This window comes from Xenopus laevis, chromosome 2L (genome assembly GCF_017654675.1).
Source record: "Xenopus laevis strain J_2021 chromosome 2L, Xenopus_laevis_v10.1, whole genome shotgun sequence".
NCBI lineage: Eukaryota > Metazoa > Chordata > Amphibia > Anura > Pipidae > Xenopus > Xenopus laevis.
The window spans coordinates 170647945-170665494 of NC_054373.1; the positions used below are offsets into that span (position 1 = coordinate 170647945).

A 17550-nucleotide genomic window follows, 5' to 3' on the forward strand; every position below is an offset into this window, starting at 1 on the left:
TGCTCACTGTGCTTTTTACCGCGAGTAACAGTAATGGTGCAATGGTGCAATGGGCGCACACTGATGAACTATATTCTATATTGGTCAGATGAACTATATTGCCTTTTAATAGGCTTCCCTCCAAGCAAAGCAGCTACAGTTCGTGCCTGACATACAAACGCTATGGGACACAGATCATAGCTGGGTTGACCAGCTCCATCCCAGCAGCACCCTGCACTTGCCCTGAGCCCCCTGTTTATCTCCAGCAGGAGAAGGTGATCAGTGGGCGGGGCTAGATAATAAGGGCTGCTAGATTGGCTGCAGGTCGCGGGAGCGCGCGTGTGTTGTTCTCTGCCAGAGGAGCGCGTGCTCGTGCAGCATTGGCACTTGGATGCAGTGACAGTTGCAGCAGCAGCGCTGGATTCACCAGTCATGGGAGCCAGGGAGTGAGAACACAGCCCGGGCAACTGCAGGTGAGATCGGGGTACACCCACGCCTGCTGCGTATTAGCGCCCGACCCCCAGTGAGTTGGTTATAGTGGAGCTATAGTATCAGCTCTGCCATTCCATCGCACCAGGACTCACATCGACTCACTGCTGTACCCTCAATATGAAACATATGTTTTGCAGGGCATGCTGGGAGTTGTAGTAAGAGAGAAGATGTGTGGAGTTGGTAAAGCAACCTGTAATCCTATTCCATTGCTAGATGTCAGGTTCTGTTGCACAGCTGCAGGCATGTGCTTCTGGTTTGGGGTGTCCAGTCAGCACCCTGAAGGTTGTTGGAGAATGCTGGGAGCTGTAGTTAAAAGGCTAGTAGCCACAGACTGTGTGTAGCATTGATCAGGGGCTGGCACAGGTGATTGCCATGATATTGTTATTGAGCTGCTGCTGTGCCTGTGTTTGTGTGGCTGGCACTATTCCAGCTGCTATTGTTCATGTTAATATTCAGGCAGGTGCCCAGGCTACTATAGGAATGTCTGTGTTTCCTCAGGGGGTACATAGTAATGGCCAGTTCTGTTTATATGGATCGTGGCTGGTGCCACATATTGATGTTGTCTCCAGTTGGTCACTGTCCCCCCTCCCTGGCCAATATCTGTACAATACAGTACAATACAGTACAAATAAACACTGGCAAAATTTATATTCGAGTGTCAGTGGTTTAAATTCTAGCACCGGCATTTCCCTCGGGCTATTTGTATGTACCTACCTCTCTTCTGTTTGATTCCAGGACACAGGCATTTACTGGGAGGGAATCTTTCTTTTACCAGATGGAAACAAGGCTAGTTGTTATTAATAGTCAGAACTGCTCAGGTGCCAAGATGCCCTTTGGGTGCCCCTTATTTGGAACAAAATTAATCTCTTTTGGGCAGGGCCCTCTGTACCTGTTGTATTAGTTATTAGTAGTTTTCAGGGCCAATGGTTTACCAGGAAAAACCCAGTGTGTCCCCCCCAACCCAGGCCGCTCGCAGAAAGTGTGGATGGTCGGTCCCCTGCTGCTCCACCTGCACAAGGAGAAAACAAAAGGGGTGCGAGCAGGTGGGTGGGTGCACAAGGGGGCAGTTTCAGGGTTGGATTTGGGTCGCAGGGAGATGCATAGGGAAATTCGTCAGGGAGATGCGATAGGGAGATTCGGCAGAGAGCGGATCTGGGCTGGCCACCGGGTTTTTTCCAGGTGCCCCGCTGGCCCATTCCGACCCTGGACAGGTTGGCATTGGGTTTAACTTCTGGAGGAACGTGACTGGGATGTGGGCCCCTGAGGTGGTAGCCCTAGTGATCCCTGGACACCCCAGTTTGACACTGTAGGGGGTAATTTATAAACACTGGGCAAATTAGCACCTGGGCAGTAAACCTGGGCAGGAAAAAAGCTAATCACTGATTGGTTGCTATGGGTTGCGATTTCTTCCGTTCAGCCGCAGGAGAGCGCAGGAGTAGACGCACTCAATTATTGTGAAGGGGGCTGTGCTCACACAGACGCATGTAAGCGCCAAACACAGGTGGGACGCAGCATGCTGCATTTCACCAGCGTTCAGCGCATACATGCGTCTGTGTTGTACGTGGATTCTACATGGAAGTGACCAATTTGTTAGGTGTCCCTGGACTGCCCTTTGAAAATTGGGTAACTGTAGCTGGTGCTCCACTAATAGCAGAGAAAACCATTTGTATGGAAGGGTGCATGAATAGACTTGTGTATGGCATTTTGGGGCCAGTTTAAATTGGCGTTAGGGATACCTTGGAGCAAGATGGTGGTGATCCACTCTGCAGTTTGGGATCACCACCATCTTGTTCCAAGCTATCCCACTGTGTGTTTTTAAAGAAGAGGAGCACAGCCGTGGGTGGCTACTGCTTAGAGTCATGGGGGTATCTAACTAAGAAATTGCCCCCCCCCGCCCCGGAGATTCCAAATCATGTGACTTGTAGCGTAAACACAACCAAGGTGCTTATGTTGCTGTAATGAACGGCACAGGTTCTGTGTGATTATTGTTTCTGGTGATTTATGGGATTTGAGTCCAGGGACCACTTAATAAGCACAAAATATATTACCCGAGGCCGGCAGCATCGAAGCCACGTCATTTCCATACCAAGCGAGGACACTCATTCCTTACAAAGCAATTCCCACGAGGGGAGAGGGGACAGCATCACCCCAAAAATTCGGAAGACTGTCAGGTACAGGAAATGTGCTGCAATGATACTGTATTCTTCTGTTTCAATGCGTATGTTGTTTTTATTAATGTTGTGACGTTCTATTGGACAAAATATGTCATGTTTTTATATACAATGGCCTATTTGATATCTGATGTGGAGTAGTTTGTGCTGCATTGCTGAACTTCCTTATCCCAGCCTCTCTGCTAATGAATCCTGTTATAAGGGCAGCCAGTCCTGCAGTGATGTAATCAGTAGCTTTCTGCTTGGATTCCTGGTCTCTGTGCTTTTAAGCTTGACAGAACTGCTGATTTTGAGTGAGAAGGCTTAGGGTAAGGCCACACGAGGAGATTCAGGGAGATTATGTCGCCTGGCGACTAATCACCTCGTCTTTTGAGCGACTATCTCCCCGAACTGCCTCAGCGTTTTTCCCCATAGGCTACAATGTCGGCAACTTTGAGCGACTATTGAAAACATTGCCGCGTGTGCATTAGCGCAGGCGACTTTACATTGTAGGCTATGGGGAAAAATGCTGAGGCAGTTTGGGGAGATAGTCGCTTAAAAGACGAGGCGATTAGTCGCCAGGCTACAAAATCTCCCCGAATCTCTTTGTGTGGACTAGCCCTTATTGCAGACTGGGCTATTGTTGGTTCCCTCAACAACAACTTTCCCTTGTATGACTAGGAAGCGGCAAAAAGCTAGGCCTTGACAGTCGCAGAAAAAATAGCCCACATACCACTAACCTTGAGAGAAACATAAACTCTTGAAACAAATGCAGGTCCGGACTGAGAATTAAAATAGGCCCTGGCATTTCAGGTACACAGAGGCCCAATCAGCCCACATAGAGGCCCAAACAGCCCCCACCAGCCCACTAAATACTGACTTTCTATGGGACCTTATAGCAGCCCCTCTGGCATTTGCCAGAACCCACAGATTGCCAGTCCGGGCCTGAACAAATGTATGTAAATGTAATACAGGTATGATATTCGTTATCCAGAATACTCAGGACCTGGGGTTTTCCAGGTAAGGGGTCTTTCCATAATTTTGGAACTCCATACCTTAAGTCTGCTAAAATATCATTTAAATATTAATTAAACCCAATAGGATTGTTTTGCCTCCAATAAGGATTAATTATATCTTGCAAGACTCGACAGGCAGACGGCACTTCTGAGATTGGGTTTATTGGAGTTACTGCTGTAAAAACCTAATACATTTCGGGAGTTATCCTTTAGTCATAGGTTCATTAATATATTAATTATATCTTACTTGGGGCCAACTACAGGTATGGGATCTGTTATCTAGAAAACTCCTAATTACAGAAAGGCTGTCTCCCATAGATTTCATTTTATCTAAATAATCCAAATTTTTAAAAAATTATTTCCTTTTTCACTGTAATAATAAAACAGTCGTTTTTTCTTGATCCCAACTAAGATATAATTAATCCTTATTGGAAGCAAAACCTGCCTATTGGGTTTATTTAATGTTTACATGATTTTCTAGTAGACTTAAAGGGGTTGTTCACCTTTGAGAGTGATATTCTGAGAAAATCTGCAATTGGTTTACATATTTTTTATTATTTGTGGTTTTTGAGTTATTTAGCTTTTTATTCAGCAGTTCTTCAATTTGCATTTAAAGCAATCTGGTTGCTAGGCTCCAAATGACCCTAGCAACCATGTATCAATCTGAATAAGAGACTGCAATATAAATAGGAGAGGCCTGAAGAGAAAGATGAGTAATAAAAATGATCAATAATGATACATGCGTAGCCTTACAGAGCATTTGCTTTTTAGAAGGGAGTCAGCGATGCCCATTTAAAAGCTGCAAAGTGTCAGAAGAAAAAGGCTAATAATTATAAAGATATAAAAAATAAATAATGAAGACCAATTTAAAAGTGGCTTAGAATTGGGCATTCTATAACAAACTAAAAGTTACCTTAAAGGTGAACCACCCCTTTAAGGTATGAAAATCCAAATTACGTAAATATCGATTTTCCGGAAAGCCTCAGGTCCCAAAAAATCTGGATAACTGGTCATATACCTGTACAAGGCACTGTTTTATTATTATTATTAAGAAAAAAGGAAATAAGTTTTAACATTTTGAATTATTTGAGGAAAATGGAGTCTATGCGAGATGACTGTACTGTAATTCTGAGCTTTCTAGATAACGGGTTTCCGGATAACTGATCCCGTACCTGTACTCATTTAAGCACTTTTGTAATTTGCATGGATTCATTTACACTAGTTATCAAGATATTAGCAGTGTTTACACTACGGATATAGGATCTGTTATCCACAATGCTCGGGACCTGGTGTTTTCCTGATAAGGGGTCTTTCTGTAATTTTGGTCACCAGACCTTAAGGGTCACTCAGCGCCGGCTAAAATGAAAAAAAAAAGCCAGCGCTAATCACACGCGGCAATTCGTTTTCCGAAGTCGCCCAAAGTTTCGTCGTGAGGCAGCTTCGGGCGACTTCGGAAACGAATCGCCATGTGTGATTAGCGCCGGCGGTTTTTCATTTTAGCCGGCGCAGAGTGAGGGAAGGCGTTTGGGGAGATTGGTCGCCTTAAAACGAGGCAATTAGTCGCCAGGCGACCAAATCTCCCCAAAACGCCCAGTGTGGCCTGACCATAAATCTGCTAAAAAAATCTTTTACACATTAATTAAACCCAATACAATTGTTTTGGTTCCAATAAGGATTAATTATATCTTACAGTACTTGTTTTGATCACAAGCCAGGCTAAACAACTGTGATTTTATTGCAACAGGCTGAATAATAACACAGTTTTTAAGTCTGGAATGTTACCTGGATTGTGTTTAAAATAAATGCTGAGACGTTCAGGATGCTGGTGGCAGAGCATCCACAGAGGCTGCTGTTTGGCATATGTGGCATTGAGTCCATGGAAGATTGTCTTCCCGTAATTTAGAGCTTTCTGTATAACAGGTTTCCGGATAGCAGATCCTATACCTGTATGTGTTTGAAACAACAGGGACATCTGCTGTTCACCTCGGCCTCAATCTGCAGAATATTAAGTTAGCTAAAAAAAACATCTTGTGATGTTACTCTGCTTAGAACTGGCCAGATGACTGTTCTCTGCTCACAAACTTCATTATATGAACAGAACAACAGGACAAGGGTTTCCAACTAAATGACTGTGGCTGATCAGCTGTTGGTGCTATTGCATCATACTAGCATTGTGATTATAAACCAAAAGAATGAGCAATACAAGTTATGTATGCCACTGTTCCGCAAGCTTGTAAAAATATATGTCTACGCCAAAAAATTACGAGTGACTGGACACCCGTTACACTAAGGGGCAGATTTATCAAGGGTCGAATTTTGAAATAAAAAATACTTCGAAATTCGACCATCGAATTTAAATACTTTGAATTCGAATATCGAATTCAAACTTTTTTCATTGAATTTGGTTATTCTGCGGTCAAAGTAAAACCATTCGATCGGACGATTAAATCCTTCGAACCGTACGATTTTATTGTATGATCGTACGATTTTACTTCGACTTCAAAAAACTTAGAAAAATGCTGTAGAAGGTCCCCGTAGGCTAACATAGCACTTCGGCAGGTTTAATTTGGCGAAGTATTGAAGTCGAAGTTTTTTTAAAAAGAAAGTACTTTGATTATTGAATGGTCGAATATTCAAACTATTTTACTTTGAATCGAAGTCGTAGTATCCTATTCGATGGTCAAAGTATCCAAAAAAATTACTTCGAACTACGAATTTTTTTACTTCGAAAATTCCCTCGAATTCACTTTGACCCTTGATAAATCTGCCCCTAAGTGGCCAATCAGTTCAGCCAAGCAAGCCAGTTCAGAACGTGGTGTTAGAAAAGTAAACATAAAGTTAAAGCGTAACTTTTAATATAAATCACCTTTAAAAAGGCACTCAAAATAACACACACTCACTACCAAATAAGCTTATCGGTAGTGCTGGACAATGTCCTTAAAAAAATGCAATGTCCATTAAAAATTAGCAAAACGTGGATACGTGGAGTAATCAAGGAGGGATTCATTCTGATAGCCCAAGTAACCCTCCAAACCAACAGAGATTTTCTACGAAGGGACTGCGTGGGAGCTAAGCATTCCACCCGCCACCTATGCCCACCCTACGCGTTTCACCAACTACATTGGCTTCCTCAGGAGCATAAGTGGCGAGCACGTATTCACGTGAACTTTAAATAGGTGAATTGAAATTGCCGGGCACACAAAATCTCACGGTATTACGAACGTGACTTCCGCGTTTGTCCAGATTACGTCATGGTTGTCACAGCAACACGGGTAGCGGTTCTCCCGATATGAGCTGTTTTCAACAAAGTCCAATTCGCATATCAAGTTACCATGCTGTCAGGGGTATTCATTTTTAATTATGTTTTTAAGGACATTGTCCAGCACTACCGATAAGCTTATTTGGTAGTGAGTATGTGTTATTTTGAGTGCGTTTTTAAAGGTGATTTATATTAAAAGTTACGCTTTAACTTTATGGTTACTTTTCTAACACCACGTTCTGAACTGGCTTGCTTGGTTGAACTGATTGGCCACTTAGGGGCAGATTTATCAAGGGTCGAATTTCGAAGTTGAAAATTTTTCGAAATTCGACCATCGAATTTAAATACTTAGAATTTGAATATCGAATTCAAAGTTTTTTCATCAAATTTGGCAATCGTTCGATCGAAATAAAATTGTTAGATCGAACGATTAAATCGTTAGAATCGAACGATTAAATCGTTAGAATCGAACGATTAAATCGTTAGAATCGAACGATTAAATCGTTAGAATCGAACGATTCGAAGGATTTCTGTGATCGATCGAATGATTTTAATTCGATGTGTAAAGACTTAGAAAAATGCTGTAGAAGGTCCCCATAGGCTAACATAGTAATTTGCCAGGTTTAATTTGGCGAAGTATTAAAGTCAAGTTTTTTTAAAGAGACAGTACTTCGATTAGCGAATATTCGAACTATTTTTACTTCAAAAAGTAAATTCAAAGTCACAGTATCTTATTCGATGGTTGAAGCATCCAAAAAATTACTTTGAATTTAGAATTTTTTAACTTCGAAAATTCCCTCGAATTCACTTGAAAACCCTTGATAAATCTGCCTCTAAATGTTACAGGTGTAGCATTGTGATTAGTAATTACGGTGATTTATAAAAGCAATTCTGAGCAATTTGACATTCATTTCTTTCAAGGGTTTATATTCCCTTCCAAACGTCAACATTTGATAAATCTATTTCCCCAATAGGTTTTATTATATTTTTCTTACAGTTGTTTATATTTAAAGGGGTGGTTCGCCTTTAAGTTAACTTTTAGTATGCATTTGTTCTTTTTTATCATTTCAATTATTCTGACTCTTTCCAGCTTTCAGATGGGGGTCACTGACCCCATCTAAAAAACAAATGCTCTGTAAGGCTACAAATGTATTGTTATTGCTACTTGTTATTACTCCTCTTTTTATTTAGGGCCTCTCCTATTCATATTCCAGTCTCTTAATCAGTACATGGTTGCTAAAGAAATTTGGACCCTAGCAACCAGATTACTGAACTTAGAGAGCTGCTGAATAAAAAGCCAAATAACTCCAAAACCACAAAAATAATAAAAAATTAAAACCAGTTGCAAATTGTCTCAGAATATCACTCTCTATATTCTACTAAATGTAAATTAAAGGTCAACAACCCCTTCAACTATTTATATGTGAGTTTCTCAATCTAATTTTTTTACCCTGGCTGCAACCAATCAACACATTGATGCTGTCAGTCACTGACAGATTTCACCTGTTCTCATTGGCTGATTTCAGGCACGAGGCAGCAATCTGCAATGCCCTATGGACACACAAAGTGGATGGGTTGTTTGCAGTATGGGTTAAGGAAAAAATAAAAGAAAAGGAATTATTAATCACCCACTGCAGTTTAATGAATATGTTTATTTATGCTAGTGTGTATCTCACTGAGGTGACCTTACTTTCTTGCGTGCAAGCAGCTTGTGCTTCTGTTGCATTGAGTCTGTGCTGCTACTGATCACGCTCAGCGTGGGGCAGGATTACAGGTAAATCAGAGGGAATGAGCAGAAAGCTGGTAAGCACAGATGTTTATGGGATGTTAGATGAAATGGTGCGGGAAAGAAATGGAATCTATTCACTGATGCACAAGCATTTGTAGTAATACATTGCAATGATTCCGACTGTTTGCTCTTAAAGGAGGAGGAAAGGCTAAAATTAAGTAAGCTTTATTAGAATGGTCTATATAAATACACCAGCAAAACCCTCAAAGTAATGCTGCAGTCCTCTGTCAAAAGAAACACATAATTTCTTTCCTTCTATTGTGTGCTCATGGACTTCTGTATCAGACTTCCTGTTTTCAGCTTAAACTTCCAGGGTTAGGGCTTGAGCATGCTCAGTTTGCTCCTCTTCCCCCTCCCCTTTCCCCCTCCCTGCTGTAATCTGAGCCCAGAGCTATGAGTGAGCAGGGAGAGACTCAGGCAGGAAGTGATGTCACATCAAGCTAATATGGCAGCTTCTATCCTAAACAAACAGAGAGAGCTTCTAGAGCTGTTTACTCTGGTATGGTAAAGCATTCTGCAGAATAAATATAGTGTTATAGCTTGCACTATTGTGGCTAATCTGTTGGCAATAAACTTCTTCGGTAGCTTTCTTCGGTAGCTCCTTTAAAGAGACATTTACACACACTGCCTTTCAGTAAAACATGCTGCTGTTTGTACAGGGCACCTGGAGTATAACAATTGGGAAAACAAAGGGGCTCTACTGGGCCCAGGGTCAGCGGGGCCTGGGAAATAAGACTTTGCTTATGCGTTAGTAATTTTTAACATATGGACATTCATTTGTCATTGAAGTATAGTTTACAAAACCCATTGATAGCCTACAGCCAATAACCAAGAGCTATAGAGGTAGGGCAATATTGAAATAAAGTATGACTGCCACCATCATGCCCGTCTTTTAAAGGGTACATATCATCTCAAAATAGTTTCCCCCATCAGAGGTACATGCTTTTAGAGCCCACACTCTGGTTGGGGGCAACTGTAGTATTTTTCTAAGATCGTAAGATCAGGCGCTTATTAATCTACATCATGCAAGCTAATGCACTTGCTCATTATCCACCTGTGCGAACCAACACTTTGAGCTCCCTCCAGGTGCAGGGCCCAGAGTACTCAATAAGAGATTTTTCCTAGAAAAATACTATCTCTTCCCACATCTTGAGTGTGGTCTCTTTTATCCCGCCTCTCCGATGGAGGAAATAACATTTTAGGTGATGACAGGTGCCCTTTAATAAATGGTCAATGTCAAAAAAACCATTTGTCCAGGCAAAGGGTGTTTGTTTTCTGCAGTAATATTTGATTGAAACAGGGATTCAACTGGGAGAGCTGAAAAAATCCCAAGGGGTGTAGTTTATAAACAGTTTCATCTCTATGGGGAATCTATTTTCTTGAGGTGTCCCATGTAGAGGTTCTACTTGCTAAGTTCCAGAGTTAAAGGAGAACTAAAGCTTAACTAAAGACGTAGCTAGAAATGTTGTACATTATGTTTTTGGCTTCTGTACCAATCCAAGGCAACCACAGCCCTTTAGCAGTAAAGATCTGTGTCTCCAAAGATGCCCCAGTAGCTCCCCATCTTCTTTTCTGCTGAATCACTGCACATGCTCTGTGCTGCTGTCACTTACTGAGCTTAGGGACCCACACACAATATACAGTACACATAGAATAGAAATGTCACAATATAAGGCTGATTAGTAATTAATTCAGATAATTACTACATGGCAGCACAGAAACCAGTGCAATTAGCATCAGAATTTAATAATCAGTCCTGTAGCATCAGCTTATATTACAGGGGAAGCTCATTTTCTGCTGGATAATTAGTGACGAGCCCTAAGCTTAGCTTCTCAACAGCTGCTCAGAGCCCACTGAGCATGTGAGTGTCACAGACACTTTCCAAGATGGTGACCCCCTGTGACAAGTTTGAAGTCCTGGATCATTGCTGCTATTGACAAGCTGAAACTTTAGGCTGGTGCAATTAGTTCATTTTATAAAATATGGCATTTTCAGCTATATTTATTTTAAGGGTTTAGTTCTCCTTTAAAAGGGCCTGAATGTTTTTTTCTCCCCTTTCCTGCTGTAGAATAAACATAATAAGGGGGCCCTTTGGGTCTGCACACACTTGACATTGTTGCCAGTGAAAGTGTCAGATTCTGTAAGGTTGCTCTGTGCCTGGCTGGGTAATGTCTCAGCACAAGGCAGACTGGGGAAGTAGATCTTTCCTGCCACATTTGTCAACTGCAATAAAAGTGAAATCACAGCGGCTGCTGCTTTATCAATCTGCTCATAGGACGTAACTGCGGAGCTCATTTAGCAGTGAGTCACTTTCCGGGGGCTGCCAAGCTCAGCATTGCAGTAGAGCCGTGTGCCCGGGTCACTTGGTACAAAGCATTAATACAACAGCATTCCTTAAAGTAATTGGTGCCACCTTATGGTGTTTGCTGCATGCTATATCCAGTGAAATAGGGATATGTTGGAGGCCATAATGAGTACTGTGCTTTGGACAAGTGTCCTCAAATAGACCATGTATTTATGACTTCAAGGAAGGCCCATTCTCAATAACCAGGCAACCCAGCCAGCCACATCGCCCCTCTGCCGAACGCTACTACATGAGTGCGCGCATGCATGCGCGCTGAACCACCGCACCAACCCCTCCCCTCCTGGTGAGCGTGCGCATGCGCGCTGACACGAGTTACTCATTCACCTCATAGGCGCACAGGAACAAGTCAGATTCAGAGGCCTGGACTTGGGTAGGCAGTATTAGAAGGTACGTGCCTGGCGCCCCCCAAGCTTTGCGCCCTAGGCACGTGCCTACTCTGCCTACCCCTAGTTCCGGCCCTGCCCTGAACAGAAAGATGAGAAATCAAAAGTAGAAATAACAAAAAATGTAGCTTTACAGCATTTGTTTTTTTAGATGGGGTCAGTGGATGGCAAATAATTCAAAAACAGACCAATTGAAAAGTTGCTTAGAATTAGCCATTCTATAACATACAAAAAGTTAACGCAAAGGTGAACCACCACTTTAAATATAAATGAACTATATTTTCGTAAAATAAAATGCACTGGCATGTGCTTATTGTATACAAATATTTTACCACTGCCAGCAGCGTTTCAGGATCTGCTGCCGCCTGAAACAGCAGGCCTGATTCCGCCCCCTTCCTGCTCCGCGCTTTCAACTTTCATCATCGAGCGGGTCCGGGGGGGGGCATCACTAGTGCACTGAGTGCTGTGGTGCTTGTTACACTAGCAGAGACGAATTCCCGTGTTGAAAAACGGAAATTAGGCTTTTTGCCACCCCTAGTAACTAGGGATGAACCGAATCCACTATTTTGGATTCGGCCAAACCCCGGAATCCTTAGGGAAAGATTCGTCATATGCAAATTAGGGGTGGGAAGGGGTAAATATTTTTTACTTCCTTGTTTTGTGACAAAAAGTCACATGATTTCCCTTCCCACCCCTAATTTGCATATGCAAATAAGGATTCGGTTCGGCCTGGCAGAAGGATTCCGAATCCTGCTGAAAAAGGTCAAATCCCGAACCGAATCCTGGAGTCGGTGCATCCCTACTAGTAACTGGCAGCTCCATCCCGCTTGAGGCAAGGTTCTCATCTGGAAGGAATGTTCCTGCATATGGGTTCCATAGCATGTGTTTTACAATACAATGGGATTCCTACACATGGGGGCACAACATTATGTAATATTAGGTGTTTCCATTGGTGGAGGTCTATATGTGCGTATATTTTGTCTAAATTGACTGTGTTTGGGCAAAAAATATACCTGGGGAACAACCGCTTGGTGTACCATGGGCCTCTGTCAATAAAACTGCCAGGGAGATGGATGAGGAGACTGCTCCTTGTTACAGTGTTTATTTGTCCGGCTGACGGATGTATAAGCCAGTGATCCCTGCCTGGCTGCTTGGCTTTAGGGCTTCAGGTACCTGTAATACATTTGTATAAAATATACACACAATGGCCACCAAAGCCATGTATGCACAATGAGCACGCAATACATTTGTATCTGACAGTTGTGAGTGCTTGCATCAGGGCCGCTTTGCCAATGATGTGAGTTGAGAGACTCCCAGAGCACCCCACTGGTTACTAGGGGCAACAAAAATGGGTTCAAACTAGAAATTTGGCCCTTCTAGCACAAAGAGCGCAATTGCACTTCTATGTGTTAGCGTCGTGGACCCCCAGACCCTGCCTGGACCCCCTCCAGTGAGAGTGGGGGGAGGGGTGGCGGCAGCAGCAAGCCACCTCAGGCAGCAAAGGGGCCAGGATCACCCCTGGCTTGCATTATACTTTATAGCCTTCATTCCCTTATTTTGCCCGTTACCTGTGCCTGAAGAATACATTGTGATTAAGTGAGAAGCTGGTGCCACCCTGAGCGCCCTTCTGTTCCTTTCTTTTCCCTTACATGTGGCCTGAGCTCACGTTGCTAGGCGACAGGGAATCAATTAAACTGCCGGTGGAGCAAATTATAGGGGGAGTGAGGCAAACACATAAAAAACGTGTAGTTCTGTCTATGTTAAGATACAGGTAAATGGAACTGAGAGGGGGTCTGCATGGCAGGGAGGGAATGATAATTATTGCTGGGAGGGCTTCGTGATGTGAATGCAGAGAGAGATACAGGCTGCCGTCCCTGTGTTTGGGGAATTGCGCAGGCTTCATTCTGATGCACGGCTCCACGTCTGCTGGCTACCGGCCCCTGCACATAGCACGCATTGATAATTACCTTCAGGGAGACAAAGAATGGCTCCATGGGAACAAGACACACTCCATCAAACTGTCAGCCCTGTTTCTGTCAGTCCCATGCCTCTCTGCAATGGCCGGCCCACTCTGATAGATTTCCCTGTGTATGCGAAAAATATAAGGCAGCATCATTTCTCTGCAGGTATATAGTCATAAGTAGGGCTGCACCAAATCCAGGATTTTTCGTTTGGTTTTCAGCCAGAATTCGGCCCTTTTCAGCAGGATTTGGATTCACCCGAATCCTCGTGCCTAGCCAAATCAAATCCTTAAAATCACAAAACAAGGAAGTAAAAAAATCTTTTAGCCACGTGCTGCTCTCCCGGCTCTTTTTTCCCCTCCCCTGAATTTGCATATGCAAATTAAGGGTCAGATTTGGTTCGGTATACGGCCGAATCTTTCTCGACGGATTCTGGGGTGCGGCCGAATCCAAATGAATAGATTCTGTGCATCCATAGTCATTAGTATAAATTTTTAAAGCTAGAAGATTAAACATCACAGAGCGATACATCCGATTGGCTTTATTTTATGCTATGGTGACTATGGGGTCTTTTTACTGAAGTGTGATAATGCCAGGGCCATTTCACCAAACTGCTATAGCTCCTGTACCAGTGGATTTCTAGGTGCACACATGTTTTAGCCTCTATAAGCTGTTTCTCAAGCCAAGAATAATTGGCTAGCCACACCTAAATTACAGTTGATACCTGTATGGTTTTTCACAGGGCTGTCTGGTTCAAAACTTCCTGTCTGGTTTACCTTTCAATTAACGTTTAGTATGATCCAGAGAGTGATATTCTGTGACAAATTGCAATTGGTTTTAATTTTCTATTATTTGTGGTTTTTGAGTTATTTAGCTTTTTATTTAGCAGCTTTCCAGTTTACAGTTTTAGTAATCTGGTTGCTAGGGTCCAAATTACCCTAGCAACCATACATTGATTTGAATAAGAAACTGGATTATGAATAGCAGAAGGCCTGAATAGAAAGATAAGTAATAAAAAGTATCTGGTTGCTAGGGTCCAAATTACCCTAGCAACCATGCATTGATTTGAATAAGAGACTGGAATATGTATAGGAGAGGCCTGAATAGAAAGATGAGTAACAATAACAATACATTTGCAGCCTTACAGAGCATTTATTTTTTAGATGGGGTTAGTGACGCCCATTTTAAGCTGGAAAGAGTCAGACGGACAAAGCAAATCATTAAAAATTCCATCCAGTTACAGGTAAGTGATGTCATAGCTCTGCCCACCACATCACCCCCGAACATCACTGGCCCACCCCCTGATATCCCCAGCCACCCCAACATAATCACTCCACCACCTTTTGCTGGCTTTTGCGGCTGTTAAAGACGGCAACCCTATCCTTTGATTGATTCATTAATTAGCCGTAATTTTATTTGATAATACCGTGAGAAATAGGTCATAAAGACTTGACTCAATTCATGTGACCTAATGTAAACATCTTCTTTAAACACTGATCAATATAAGTGTTGTCTTTTGCAAAATGATGTCAGCTACCCACATGCCCCAGTACTTAGCTGAGCCTGTAGCCTGATTCTGTAGCCCAACATGCATGCTCTTCAAGTTGGTTCTGAGCAACTTTTTAATTTCTGGACCATGTATGTCCAGGCCCATATTTCCTATGTAAGCACCTGAGGGCCCATGCCTAGGGACAGGGAAGCAGTATTAGAAGTGTGGGTCTCAATGGATTATATAGAGAAAAAATATGTGTGTGCCTCTGCAGAGGCCATAATGTACAGAGTCAGCCTTCACCTTAATATTATATTCTGGTATAGGGCACAATGTTATTATGGAGAGCTGTAATACTTGCTGCTTTATTAGATTTGTGCTATGATGAACAGGTGAGCGGTGGAAAAAGGCTTCCCTATTAAGGGCCATATTTTGTTGTGGGGTTTTTTTTTCGGTGACTGTTCAAACCTATATACAAAAATGTTTAGTGCTAAATCTGCTTCCGTTCACTTAAAATTAACTAAAGTGAACCCCGCTAATTTAAGCACCAAGAAATCTTATGCAAAAGCCTTTGCTATATTGTGCCTATTGCATCTCTAGCGGACAATTTTAAAAAAAGATTAGCATTAAGACAGCTCACCCGAAAAAGGTGGTGACCCGGGTGTATAAACCCCAGGTCCCGCTCCTGGGTTCACTAATGCCTAAAACGGTATCAAGGGTAATTTGCAAGAAGGAACTCACCAGATCAGACGGGTGAATGAAGTGCTCGTCAAACTTTCTAGCGGTGAAACAGTAAAAGCTTCCGGTTTATTGGTCATTGTAAGATACTGAGCCTGAGCAGAGTTTATTTTATTTTTATTATTACAGAATCTCATTTTTCAGTGAATGGTCGATGATGCCAAGAGTATTTAAAATATTTTATTTTTCAACAACATCAAGAAAGAAGAAAAAAAGGCCCAATAGCCGATAACTTATCACTAGCTGTGTATCTAGAACAAGTATTATATGTACCTGTCACCTGTGATTATGTTTCAGTTCTTCATCAGGGCTGTGTGTATCCCAGGACAAAGCAACCTACATATTTAATGGGGACCCTGGGGTTTCTTTCTCTCTCAGCTCCGTTGCATGTGATAATATTCTTCTAGGCCTCTGTAAAAAAAAAAAACAAACCTGCTGCAAGTTGCACAAATAGTGTTTGTCCCAGTTTTACAGTACCAGGGAGGATTGTGACAATAAAAGGAATTTACAAATTCATTGTTACACTGTACATTCGTATAAATGATGGGCCTATAATACATCAGCTAAACGTAGCAGATTTTAAAATCCCTTAAATGGAAATTAAAGTTTAACTAAAGAAGCAGGACAGAAATGTTGTACATTAAGGGGCCCATTTACTAACAATCAAACTTTTTTTTCCCCCACAAATCTTTAAAAATTTGTGGTTTTCTTTTCCAATGTTTTTAAAAACTTTTAAGTATAGAAACCACAAAAACCTCTAATACAAAACATTGGCAGGTAAATAGTGTTGCCCCCTTTCCATTGTCAACCATCCGGGCAGAGGGGTAGGGTCAGTGACGTTGTGGACGGAGCGAGCAATGTCACAGGGGCAGGGCTATGACTGCCATGTCAATCAAGGGCGATTCTGCCCAGTTTTCCTTATTTGGAAAAACCGGTCAGACTGTTTTGATCCGGGCAGCCCTTCTGAAAACCAGGCTTTACGACTCAAATCCCTACAGGTAAAATTTGTTGAGGTCCTACATAACCTAGGAACTGCGCTGATCCTATTGACCGTTTGAAATCAATTCAAAGTTTTAGAGGTATTCAGGTTTTTTTCCAAACCTGTTCAGCGTAATTTCCCTTTTTGTTCAGTGTAATTTTCCTTGCTGTTACTTTCTGAGCTTAGGCACTGACTGACGCGAAATATACTGAATATATATAATATAAATGTCACAACATAATGTTGATTTATAAATAATTCAGATTATTGGTACATGGCAGCTCAGAAACCAGAACAATTAGCATCAGAATTTAATAATCAGCCCTGTAGCATCATCTTATATTACAGGCCAACCTCATTTTCTGCTTGATGATTTGTGACGACCCCTAAGCTTAGCTTCTCAACAGCTGCTTAAAAAGCCCATTGAGCATGTGCGAGTCACTGACACTTCTAACAAATCCAAGATGCAAACACTTGTGGCAACTTTAAAGGCCTGAATCATTACTACTATAGAGATGATGAACCTTTAGGCTGGTTCAGTAAGTTCAATATATAAAATATAGCATTTCCAGCCATATTCATTTTTGCATTTAGTTATCCTTTAATGTTTTTGGCTAAAATGGATTATGTTTTTGTTCAGTACCTATACCAGACACCATAGGGAGTCAAGTTGTGACGAGTCTTCATTGTTATGTTAACTTTTAATATGTTATATAATGGACAATTTTAAGCAACTTTTTAATTGGTCTTCATTATTATTTTAAGGCTACAAATGTATTGTTATTGCTACTTTTTAGTGCTCATCTTTCTATTCAGTCCTCTCCTATTCATATTCCAGTCTCTTATTCAAACCAGTGAATGGTTGTTAGGGTAATTTAGACTCGAGCAACCAGATTGCTGATATTGCAAACAGGAGAGCTGCTGAATATAAAGCTCAATAACTCAAAAAC

General features: G+C 42.0%; 1 protein-coding gene across 2 annotated transcripts in view; it reads left to right on the forward strand.

Annotated features, from left to right (window-relative positions):
* The first annotated feature begins 304 nt into the window (after positions 1–304).
* Positions 305–17550, forward strand: part of elmod1.L (ELMO/CED-12 domain containing 1 L homeolog) — a 59411-nt gene continuing 42165 nt past the window's right edge. The window contains exon 1 of one of the 2 annotated variants that reach the window (XM_041580785.1): positions 305–452. The gene's annotated coding sequence lies outside the window, so the exon portion shown is untranslated. 2 annotated transcript variants of the gene reach the window in all.